This window comes from Manihot esculenta, chromosome 10, assembly GCF_001659605.2.
Source record: "Manihot esculenta cultivar AM560-2 chromosome 10, M.esculenta_v8, whole genome shotgun sequence".
In the NCBI taxonomy this organism is placed as follows: Eukaryota; Viridiplantae; Streptophyta; class Magnoliopsida; order Malpighiales; family Euphorbiaceae; genus Manihot; species Manihot esculenta.
In genome coordinates, this window is record NC_035170.2 from 9484951 (window position 1) to 9499017 (window position 14067).

Below are 14067 nucleotides of genomic sequence, written 5' to 3' on the forward strand. Positions count from 1 at the left end.
ATTTTAAATTAATTCAATTCAATTAATTTTTTTTATTTAAACTGATTCTAAATATAATGTATATGCATGTACATGGTGTGTCACTCTTCAACGCCAATTAACCACTTTAGTGGAAATGGAAAAAAGTGTTCTTACAAGGACTCGTAGCTAGTAACTTCACACCAGCAACACAACAAAAGCTATTACAAACTTAACAAGTTGAGAATTTAATAGATAAAATTTTAAGGTGTGCAATTACTCTTGTTTTTTAAGTGCTGGACTTTTTTCATTTCTTTTAAAATTAAATTTTATAAGTTTTTTTATGAAAGTAATTTTATAATCTTAAAAATGTTAAATTTTCATTATTAATTATATTTAAAAATTCATTTATGTTATTATTAAAAAAAATTATTGTATATTTTAATTATAAAATATTAAAAATTAATTTATTTCACGTTAATTTAGTTTTAAGGGTATAAAATAACAAAATGGTTGTAACTATTTTTCTTTCAATATACTTTTTCTAAATAGCATTTTTTTATACTTTCATCTATATTATTATTCATATACTTTTTTTAACTACAATAATAACTAGAATGGATTTAGAAAAAAATAATAATTTAGGAGTGGCTTAATTCAAAATTAAATTAAGATAATTTGATACAACTAAATAATTGATAAAACTAAAAATATAATAATAATAATAATAATAATAATAATATTATTATTATTATTATTATTATTATTATAAATTATTTTTTATATTATAAATTTTAATTTCACGAAAAATGATAAAAAAGCTTTAAAATCTAAAAAATTTACAATTGTATTCTAAAAATTTTAAAAATTTACTAATTAAATTCTGAATTTTAAAGTTTTTACCGAATCTAAACTAAATTTTATTGATATGGGAAAATAATGTAATAATGATATATTAGATGACGTAGCAATTGCTACTAACGATAGAATATATTTAGAATAAGATATAAAATTCAAAATTTCATTAATAATAAAATTAATATATAGTACATTATAAAAACTTGTAAAGAATATAATTTTTTTGGGTGATTATCTCTAATTAATACCATATTTTTATAGAAAATGTGTCATATTTTACACTGTTGTATCAGTTTATAATAATAAGACTTTTAATTTTCTCTTTTACACTATAGTATTTTACAGGCAAATGATATAATTTATAGTATTAAAATGTATTTAGTACAATGTATGTCTTAATTAATACCATATTTTATATAAGATTTATACTATTAATTCCATGTTTTATATATTAATTTGTAATTAATACTATTAATTCCATTTTTTATATATTAATTTGTAATTAATAAAATTTAATCATTCATTATTATAATAATTTTATTACTATAACTCACTCTCAGTGTCTACTTACTTTAACCATGAAATACTGTTTGATGTTGCAGATATTAGATTGATGATGTGGCTAAAGTGGAGTTACGTTGTGATTGGTTAAAACCTGTAAGAGAATGTGACTCTAACGCTCAAGTCAGTATCTTAAAGAGTAGAGAGAATATGATGAATTGTTTAGAGTTTTTAGTGTTAGAAAATATCGTATCTTTACCTTTATGATCATTCTCCTTTTATACTGTAAAAAGGTAGTGATGAATATAGAATTTCCAATAATTTGGCGATGATATGGCCGGCTACTTAATAAGAGATATCGCCTACTAATAAGTTGGCAATCCCGCAATTACAGGTATAATGGGTATACATTGGATAGTGCTTATTAATGGTAACTTCGTGCCAAGACTCACCCATTCAAGGGAAAGGCGAGTCTTGATGATGCACCGGGTGTTATAGTGTTCAGATCTTTATTCCCTCGGGATGGACTGTATTTCCTATTTACTTGATCTTTGCTACGTGAATCTATCTCGTGATGATAGCTCATAGCTCACTTTGGGCGATTGTTATGTATCATCAAAGGTCCCCCACTGGTCTTTGATTCTTTAGATTTGAACATACATTTTTCTTATCAACCACGTGGCATAATTTGACTGTTTGCATCATTTTGCCTTCCCTTGGTCATAATGGCACCTTATTCTTTGGTCCATATTAAAGACTTTACCTGCTACACTACTGTATAAGAACCCTCTTTCCTCTTTTGTGTTTGCGACTACCATCTTCAAGAGATATGGAATGGAGTGCTTTCTTTCTTCTTTTTAGGGATAATCAGATCTATGTGAAGGATGTCATCATGGTCTATGAAGAGTAGCTGAAGGTGAGTTTTTGTGAAGGCACGAGCATGCTGCTGAAGGTTGCATTCGGCCTGACTATAATGCCTCTTCAGTGTCGCGATCCTTGGGTCTTCATGAAGGTGCAATCATACTACTTGGCATTGAGGGATGCAACCAGCCCGACTATAACATCTTTTTTAGTATTGCGACCCTAAGGAGAGGGGTTGGATTATGCAAAATTAATTCCAAGGGCAAGGCCAGGAAGGTAGTTGGAGAGACAATTCTTCGCATGGTCTTTCAAACGGTGTCTTTCCATATGATAAAATGGAGTTTATGCTAATAGATTTTTGAAGGTTTTGATATAATAGAGACTTTATTTGAGTTCCTTTTATCTCCTTGTAATATTTTATAATAAAAAATGCTTATTTTGCCTATCTTATTCGGCAGCAAAGGCATATCTATATATGGATTTTAATCTCCCAATTTAGCGAACGTTCCTTATAAAACTTTAGTAGAATAGAGTGAATGCCTGGAAATGTGGACTGAGGGGTATTCACCTCCACTCCGTATGATGCCATGTGCGTTTTCATAATAAGTGGCCTTTATTCATCTTGATTCTTGGCTATAAGGTCCGCTTATCTTTAAATTATCCTTTGATCTTTGGCTTCCCCCTCGTCCTTTGGGGATTAGTATACTCCCTTCTTAGTTCTCTTGGTGCGGGTGACCTATTTATAGGGACTAACGTTTGAATGGTCTGGCAGGAACTGCTTTGTGACCTAGCCTAGAAAAAATCATCTTTGTGGCCTTGATTAGTGGGACCAACATTCGAATGGTCTAGCGGGAACCGCCTTGTGATCTGGCCTGACAAAAACTACCTTGTGGCCTAGTTTAGTGGGGCTAATGCTTGAATGGTTTAGCAAGAACCGCCTTGTGACCTAGCCTAGCGAAAACTGTCTTGTGGCCTTGTTTAGTGGAACCAAAACCCAAATGGTCTGGCGAGAACCGCCTTATAACCTAGCCTAGCAAAAATAATATATCTGTAAAGGATATTGTCACTTAATTAACTAAAAGTTTACAACATTATAGTCCCCATACATTTAAATATTCAAACACTATAATTCTCATATTTTTAAATTTGCAGACACTTTAGTCCTCATATGTTTAGTTTTTTAAACACTTACGTCATCATAAAATTAAATATTCAAACACTTTAGTCCATCGTACTACTGTAAATTCAAAATATATATTTATAGTAAAAAATGTAGTTTCTATTATCTAAATTCTTTGTTCTTCCTTCATCTTCTTCAAATCATTCTTCATCTTTACAATATTTTCTATTACCTTCTCTAGCATGTAAGGGAGAAAAAAGATATGAGAGAGTAGAAAGATAGAGAAGATGTGAGAGAGAAGAAAGATGGAAACGAGAGAAAAAAAAAGAATCAACAATAGCCAAAAGAAAATAGAGAAGATATGAGGGAGAAGAAAGATACGAGAGAGTAGAAAGATATGAGTGAGAATAAAGATGGAAAAGAGAAAAAAAAAAGAGAGAATCAACCATGGCCAAAAAGAAATAAAAAAGAGATGAGAGAGAAGAAGGATGGAGGGATTGCTGGAATGAAATATGTTTTAACAAGTTCATTAAGGGTATTTTTGATAAAAAATCTTACCTCTCACCTTGGACTCTTTGACCAAACGGTTATTTTGGACGGAAGGATTATGAATTCGGACGGAAGAGAAAGTGAGGGACTTAAATGTTGGGTCGTCAAAATAGAGGGACATAAGTGTTAATTACGTTAAATCCTAGGGACTAAAAAGTAATTTTCCCTATCAAATGATGCTAATGGAGGAAGAAAGTTTAAGAGATTTTATATTGGATTTTCTAGTCTGAGAAAAGAAAATGTTGGGGGATGCAGACCATGCATTTGCTTGAATAGTTATTTTTTAAAGAATAGTATGGGTGGAGTATTATTGAGTACTATTGCAAGAGATGGAAACAATCAAATGTATCCTATCTCTTGGTGTGTTGTGGAAGGTGAAAATGAAGATAGTTAGAAATGATACTTGGAGAGACTTTTTGCGAATTTGAACATCATAGATGGGTTGGGTTTGACCATTATTAGTGACTAACAAAAGGTACTTTTATTACTTATAATATATTCTTGTATTTTATATTTAATATTAATTTTATAATCATTTGATAATTTAATTTTGCATGACATGGTTTAGCTAAAGTTATTTATGAACTAGTACCTCATGTAGAGCATCATAATTGTGTAAGACATATATATGCTAATTGGAAGAAAATGCACAAGGGAGTAATGGAGAAGAATACAAGAACCTATTTTTGAAAGCTGCATATGCTACATATGAGGCTAAGTTTAAGAAGCATGTTAATGAACTAAAGGAGATTGATCCAAAGGCATATAATGATTTCACAAAGCTGGATCTAAAAGTGTTTTGCAAGGCTTTCATTAATACTTGGTCTAAGTGTGATATTGTGACTTTAAACCTTGTAGAGACTTTTAATTCTTACATATGCAAGGCAATAACAATGTCTATAATCTCAATGTTGGAGGAGATCAAATCAACTCTAATGGAGAGAATGTACAGAAATTTGCAAAACATGATAGATTGTTATGATTCTATCTACCCAAGTATCAGGAAAAAAATTGAAGATTCTAAGTTGAAACTAAGTTCTAGATAGTGAAGCCTATTGTTGGAAATATGTTTCAGGTGGAAAATGATGAAAGTGTGTTTGTTGTGAGTATCCTTAGGAAGTCTTGTTCATTGAGAGAATAAGATTTGATTGGCATTCCATGTACACATGAAATTGCAAGTATTTACTTTATGAAACATGAAATTGCAAGTCACAATATATAGTTGTTTATCAAAATGCACTACGGCCCATGAATGGATCTGAAATGTGGCCAGATCCAAATGGTCCAATTATATTGCCTACACAGTATTAAAAAAGTGTCAGGAAGACCAAAAACATATAGAAAAAGGGATGTGAATGAAGAACCTAAGAATGCATCAAGAACCATGAGCAGGAAGGGCTTGATTATGAACTGTCCATACTATCTGTAACCTGGCCACAATAAAAGAGCATACCCTAACAAAGACTCACCAGCTGCTTCTAGGCCACCCAAAATAAATGCTAAAATTATATTTCTTGAACTTTTAGTTGATAATTAATATTTTATTATTATTCTACTTATTATATTTAATTCAATAGAATATGAGAGGTAGACAAAAAAAATCCATGTCATCCTCAAGTATAACTCAAGTACAATCAACTAGGAAAAGAAAGGTTAAGCAGCCAATAATAGATGCATAAGCAAGGAATGTAATTGCAAGAGAAGGAAAAATAGTAATGGCCTTTTCTTTTATATAAAATTATAATTGTATAATATTAATACAAATTCTATTGATTGTTATGTTATAGTAGATAAGACAAAGTTATGGGATATTAATTTTTTAGAGTACTAAAAATATTTATGCAAGGATAAAAATCAATTTAATTCAGTATATTTAGCTGATTTTAATTAAGAATTTTATTTTAAAAAATAAAAAAGTTTGTTTGTTTTAATGACAAATGCCAAGAGAGAATTTTGTCAATATACTATATGGCCTATCTTCTATTGCTACAGCAGCTAGAGTGGTGCAATCAAGCGCAAAAAGTTAATTTTCACAGCCTATTGATTCACAAACACCAAACTCACAAACTCAAGAATCATAGTCAGTAGGTTCAGAACCACTACCTCAATTTTCCATGAATAGGAGGAAGTTACCAATTAGAAAAAGTAATAATTGACAACTTTTGTTATAAATTAGGATTTTGTTAAGTTGTGTTAGTCAAAAAAATATGCACAAATAGTTGTGATCACTATACAATGTACAACTTTTATCATAATATTTAGGCTAATTTTTGGGTTTTGTTTATTGTTCAAGTTGGTGACTTTTGTTAGACTATTTAGGGTTATGGAACGAATGACATATGGTTTTGGAGATGTAGTTTTGGAAAGTATTTTCCTTTATTGGTTGTAAATTATATACTACAATTGTAATAATTTTGGACAGTATAGTAATTTTAATTTGGTTTTGGATATGTTGTGCACGTACTATGATTGTGGAGATATGGTTTGCACCATATGATTTTGAATAGGTTCACAAGTAACTGTTACATATTTGGATACATGATTTTTTATACTAATTTTGGAAATTATTTTCTTGGATGGCTGTGAAAGTGTGTAGAAAATGAAAATTCTTCTCCAATCTATAGATCTCTTATTTTCTTAGATGGCTGTAAAAGTGTGCAGAACATGTCCTAAAGCCATATCTCTAGAGGTCCATTTCCAAGGCAATACCAAAGTTCATTTATATGACTCGAAATGGACCTGAATCAAAACCTTATACTTTTGAAGTAAGTTTAGGTTATAGATACACAAATCTAATTGTATTCTACAAGTGAGATACAAAGGGCAATAACCATGCCCAACACGAGCATTAAGCTGCAGTTCATTTCTGGTGGTAGAACTTAAGAAAGTTGCAATCCTAAATGAGAAATATATATGTTGTTCATTTTTGGCTCATGGCTCATTACTTCTAGCATTATGGTCTCCAATTAGTTTAGTAGCTAAGGTTTAAACACATCCCTTGTTTAGCAAATTCAATCTCTTATCAGGAACTTCAAAGTCAGCTCTTCGTGTTGTAGGTGTGGCTGCACTTATAAAAAGCACACCCAGATTGAAGCCCTGCAGTTATTAAGTCTACCCTTATGATCATAGCAAATCCACTAGATAATACTCACACCGCCATTAGAGATGTTAAAAATAATATTGACAGCCAATCATTTGCTAAGAGTACAAATCTTTCATACAACAAGTATTCCATTACCCACTTAATCAATTATAAAAGAAAAATAATAAAAATCAACTCAATTCTTCAAGAATATATCTAAAAATTCTATAACATTGTAAAATTACAGTTCTTATATAGAAATTTTACAGCAAACCAGTAGCAAGTAATTATAACCACAAATTGCTCAATTCAACAAATTCACAGAGACAAATAGCTCAAGATTCATATTCTCATGCAAGTAAATTCAACCATAGCAGAATAACTTTGAATTAACTCACATTAAATTCATTACAAAATAAACTAACAAACACTTCATTCCCTTTCATTTGTAAATCAATTTAGATATAAAGTTGGGTAATTGTTTTCCTTCACTGTACAAAACCATATACACATAGCAAACCACACAACTAGTACACTCGTTAATATTAATTTCATAACCAATTTTTCCCTATATAACTTAATGTGCATATGTTGAATTCTCTAAATCAGCTTGTCCTTTTCTCCATTCAATACATAAATTCCTTTTTCTCTTTCCAACAACTTCTCTTCTACAAGCTTCAACTTAGTCTCCATTGAACACTTTTTATCTTCTTTGAATGCAATAGCAACTTCCAAAACTTCCATTTTACAAATATCTCATCAAATACAACCCTCTCCCTAAATTCTTGTTGCATTTCATCATCAAACTAAACAAAAAAATTACAATTACTTACCTGCATATCATATAGTACTTGAATCAATAATATTTATTTTACACATGTTGCAAAAAATTTTAATAGCAAAATACATTAATTTAGAATGCATTACCTTCCTTAAAAGACAAGAGTAAAACCTTCTCCCTAGATTTCTCCTTGTATACGGAGTAAGGAGATGGACATGAACATTATGCACAGAACAATTTACATGACTACCACCAGTTATACCTGATGAAGAATGAGTTGCATTAGACACCATTTTTATCGCGCTAAAAAGTAAGACTCTCGATGTAGAGGACACCTCAAATTGACTGTGCTTGGAAGGAACTCACTGTCGTGTTAAATGCCCCCTTCAATTATTGTCATGTTTGAGATTTATAAAATTAGGGATTTATTTGAAGTGGGATAGGACTTCAATTTAGGGATTTTAATGAGGTTAACTATAAGTTAACCCTGGTTTATAATTTGCTTAGGTGTAAGTTAAAAAATATTAAGATTAGTCCATATAGGATGCCATATGGCTTAAAAAAAATATAGTCAACATTGATTAAGACAATTGGCTAAAATTGAGGTAAATTTAAAAGAATTAACTTTATTGTCCAAAATTTTAAGATCAGAATATAATTGTAAAAAGTCGTAAACCTTTAAATTCTTTTATTCAATAGACTTTTTTTTTTAAATTAATTTTTTATTTTCTACTTTTTTTTTAAGCTTAAAACTAACAAGCATCCCCAAAATTTATCACCACCACTTAATTATGTCCTTGTACTTGAAGAAATGAAAAAAAAAATATTCCTGCAATTATTTTATATTTAATAAATTTCAGTTATAATGGATCATTTCAATTTTACTATCCAATTTTTTATTATAATAAAATTTATTGGGATGCTTTCACTTGCTTATTAGTATTCAAATTATTATTCATATATGTTTGGTAACCTTTTTTGCTTTACCAAACATTTTACTATTACTAAACCCTCGTTTGTTTATGTAAAATAATTTATATTTGAAAATATTTTTTATAGAAAATTTTTTCTATTAAAAGTGTTTTCTATAAATAATATTTATAATTTTTAACAAAATAACTTATTTTTTATTATTTAATTATTTAATTTAAAAAATAAAATTTATTAATAAATTTATATACAAAAGTTTCAATAAAGACGTGGAGAGAAAGTTCACTACAAAAATTGAGCAGATCACTAACGGACTTCACCAACGGATTGAAGTCCGTTAGTGATACTAATGGATTCATCGACGGAATATTTGTATCGTATTGTCCACTAACGGATGAAACCATCTGTCAGAAGTCCGTTGGTAAAATACTAACGGATCTTTTCCCTGTTAGAAATCTGTAAGTATCCGTAAGTGAATTTATTATTTATTTAATGTAAACGTTTTTTCACTAACGGACTAATCATTCCGTTAGTGAATTGTGGAGCCAAATACACAATCATAAATGAAATCCCTAAATCGTGTGTTTGCCAAATAAAAATCACTCTGAAATCTGAGCTTGCGTCCAACCTCCCGTTCGTTCACTGCCACCGGCATCCTTCGTCCGCCGCGATCAACGGTCCGCCGCCGTCCACCGCTGACAAGTGCGCCCCTTCTCGGCATCACTGTCCACGAGTGAGCCCGTCTCTCTCACCAGTCTTTCCCTTCTCCGCGGACAGTGTCCACGGGTACCCTATCCATCTCTTCATTAACTATTTTTAACACGATATATATTTATTTGATGTCATTCTTCTTCCATTCTTTAAGTGTGTTAGTTTCCTTGTAATTGTCATCTACAGTACAAGCTGTCTAATTTACTGGACTGCTCTTTGGTTTTAACGAGAAATCCTGCGGTTCAGCTCTCACCTGGTACTGCTCTTCCTCTTCTTCTTCTTCTTCTTCTTCTTCTTTTTTCTTAGTTGATCTATTTCTACTTCATGGATAACGTCTGGGTTCACAATAGGTTTAATTTCTTAGTTGTCTTGCTAGATTCAGATGACTATAAGTACTTGCTTTTGGAAGATGTTATTAGCATGTTGAGTGAGAGAAGAAGCAATTTTTAACACCATCTGTTTGGTACGAGTATTGTCTATGCTGATTCATGAACTCCGTCAACTTTTAGGGTGCTTGTATTGAGTTTGACTTTTGGGTTGTTTGCCAAAGCTAAAGATATTGCATGTGACTTAGCCCCATGAATCTAAGAACTACTCTTTACTTTTGATTTTTAAGTAATCATTGAATGCTCAGCTTCTTGAAAAATAATAGAATTCGAGTATAAGTCCAAGTATGGTCCAATCTTTGTTGGGAAATGTTATCCTGGGATATTTGCCTGTTGGGTCATCTTTTTGGTTCCAATTTAATAGATAGAATCTTGGATCTTAAATCAGTAGCTACAAGTACCTTCCCCTTGAAAATTTTAAGGCCCATTGTCTGCACTAAATCATCAAATTATCCAGGCATTCATTTAGATAAACTAAATGTAAAACTTGTATCACCCAAAATCTCGTGACACTGAGGGTAAGAGACTGTACTGGATGTTATGTAATATTGCTCTGCAATATTATTGCTCTTCTGAATTAGAAATAATGGAGTTATGCATCCTCATTGCTGTTATAGACATGTAGCCGTGTTTCGCTATTTGAAACCAGAAACTGAGATTTCTTTGGAATGTAATAGCACTTTGCTATCTAAATCATTGCTGGGGAATAAATTTCTTCCAGCATTTGTGAATTTTCTGTCCTTGCAATTTCATATTCAGTGTATAACTGATTGCATATAAGTTCAAGGCTTGGTGCATCACTGCTTTGGGCTATGAATGGGTTCCTTGACAAGTTCGTGCATGTTTAAGGTGCACACTTGAAGATGAGTTACTTAGTGACCCTAGTACTGATGCAGATCCAGATGGTGATAATGAGTGCGATTCGTATGAATCAGATTAAATTAATTTGTAATGTAATTCAGTTTGGAGTAGTATATTTCCATCACTTCTCAGTGAGTAACTTACTATGTTTGTATGTTTTTAATTTAATGTCTACACATTATATTATTATTGGCATTGATTATTTTTAATTTGTACACAGATGAGGGGACGTGGATGAGTTAAGCAGCCCAGAGGACCGGTTCGACTTCCTTCTAGTACAAGCTAAGAGGAGGCGAATGCAGATGACGGACAAGAGCATGAGCCGCAGTTACCACAGGCATCGACGGGACTTGGGGATACAGAGCTTCAGATATGGGTACCACTTGCATCTGGTGTACAGCCATGTCATAGGGATCGACCAGGTCCACCAGTTCCACCATGTACTGATGCATTGCCTCCCCGTCCCCTTCCACCTCCTCACCGTCACAGTCATTGTCTGCACCGTCATACTCCAGCTCCACGACCTGCAGTATCACATTTACATTCTCCTCTACCTGCATCCACTTCTGGTACTGCATCAGATAGAGGGACAGGATCTGGATCAGCATCTACTCCATCATCTGCTTCAGCATCTGCACCAGCATCAGCAGGATCGACCACTGTTGTAGGCGGCACACAGTCATTCCGACAGACCATTTCACTCATTAATAACAAGTAATAATTAATTATTTCTTAATTACGATAAATTTCATTGTTACCCTATACTAAGTCATGTTTTTTCATGTAGTTTACATCCGTTGGAGATGTGCAGTCGCAGGATTACTCTGATAATAAAAGAAAGACTGGTCGCGGAAGGGCACTGTTGGAAGACAGTGCCACATGACATCAAGGAGTTTTATTGGCAGGAATTCAAGGTGATGTGTACTTCTTTAAGCATTTTCACCTATATTATGAATTGAGTAAGTACTAACAACTCATATAATTGAATCTTTTTGCAGAAATACTTCATATGGGACCAAGCAATTGACAGCTTGGTCAAAATTGCATGGCAGAAAAAGGCAGCTGACAGATACAGGGGCTTAATGTGGGAAATTAGGAAAGGGAAAACAAAGAATCTTGCTACACCAGATTCTGTTTTGAGTAAGTAGCAGGAAACTTGGAACACTTCTGAATACAAAGAGAAGTGTGACAAGTTTTCTGCCAATAGGCGCAGTGAGGCTGGAGGTTCAGGATCTGGCATTTCTAGGCACGCATACGGTTCAGTTTTACAATATACCCACCAGCGGAGGATGGTATTAGTAAAAATTTTTATTTCATATTTATCTTCTTATAGATATTTTGTTTCCATTCGATGATAAATGCTACACTTCTTGTAATTGGTAACAGAGAGAAAGACTAGGCAGAGAACCACTTCCTCATGAGCTTTTTGAGGCCACACATAAGAGAAAGGGGACGGAGGAGTTTGTTGATGCGAGGTCAAAAGCTATTCATGTAAGTTGATATTAAATGTAGTTATTAACAAATTTGATTTACTTAAATTGTTTTACTTATACGTGACTTTAAATTTGTAATGCAGGATAAATACGTCCAACTGAAGGAGGCTGCAACACAACAACAGGAGGGAAGCAATGAGTCGACGCCCATTAATGAGGCCCAGTTGTACTACGAAGCAGTTGGCGGGCATAAAAAGAGTCGCGTTTATTGGTTAGGATCCTAGGCTTCAACATATTTTCAAGACCCATCTCATTCTTCTGCTTCATACACATCTGCACCCCTAGTGGATCCTCCTACAATTGAAGCAATGACCAGGATGCATAATAAAATAGATCGGCTAGAGACAGAGAATGGTCGAATTACCACAGTGCTGGACGAGTTGCAGATGTTTATGCGTAGGATGATGGCACAACACGGTATTGGGACATCCACTCAGCCATCTGCTCCTAGGGCACCTCCAGCTCCATCTCCACAGCAGCGGCATGATGATGCACCTGTCATTGCTGATCCTCATATAGATAGTGATGATGACATAGACGATGAGCTAGCTAGTTTAGTTTAGTATATATATTTTGTTATGACCAGTTGATAATTTTTATTTCAAATTATAATTGTAATACAAATTCTTTACGTTTTAAATATATTTTAATGAGTAATTTGGTTTTGTCCGTTTATAGTATTATTATTGTCCAGTATGATGATGGATGTATATGAATGTACAGATGGATGTATATGAATGTACAGGGTACAGGTACAGGGGGTGTACAGGTACAGGGTGTAGAATTTGCAATTTTATAATTTACCAACTCACTAACGGATTACTAACCAAAAATCCGTTAGTGTCACTAACGGAATTTTCCGTTGGTGATCCGTCACTGTCACCAACGGAAAATTCCGTTGGTGATCCGTCACTGTCACTAACGGATACAAATTTCTGTTAATGAATAATTTACCAACGATGATTTTCCTGATGGAATAAATCCGTCACAGATCCGTTAGTGAAAAATTCCACTAACGGATCTTCAAAGCTCACCAACGGAAATTTCCGTTGGTGATTTTGCAAAATTTTATAGTGGTTATTTTTCTTAAAATAATTTATTTTTTTTATTATAAAAATATTTTTTATTAATTAAGTTTTTTTAGTGTCTCAAATGTCAAAAAATATAGAAAATATTTTTTAAAAAAATATTTTTCATTAAATTTTATTCAATTTTTTTGTACTAAAAACTTCTAAGTATATTTTATTTTAGATCAATTTAATTATTATTCTATTATTCTTGAATCAAATAAAAGAGTCATTATATTTATGCTGTTAATGTTTATTTTGCAAAGAATGCTAGTCTGTTAAAATGACTGATGACCGCTGGATTTCTTCACCCCGGTTTAAGGTCAGGCCCACGAATACAGCCCATAATCTGAAGGCTTCTAAGTCTCACCCAAGAGCCAGACCCGGCCCGCTCAGCTAAAGGACCGGAATTCACTGAGATTCCTCTATCCGGTCGGTCCAGCCTTCCGGCCAGTAATCAGGCCTCCACTAGGCTCAGCCTTAACTCCATCTTCTGGCCCGATCCGGAAGAGGGAAAGTGGCCAGCCCGTCCGACTGGTAGGTCCACCCGCATGCGTACCAGGGGAGAATTAAATGGCCGTTACGCATGTAGCAGGAAATCTGATATTCTCATAGGTCAATATCTGTATGGCAGAGACACGTGGTCTAATGACGAGAATTTCGTTATACGTCACTAGCAGACAAAATGAAAGGAATAAAAGGAGAAACACTCTCCTCACAGACTAAGCTTTTGCTAACTTTACAAAACTCTTATAAAATCATATTTTCTGGATCTCAGATCATCAATGACGTTGCATTAATAATTATTAATAATGAAAAGAGTAAAACGTCTCTAGTGTTTATAAACTTAATTTCAAGATATAATAATATTTAATTTTTTTATAAATATTAAATATTTTATATAGATCA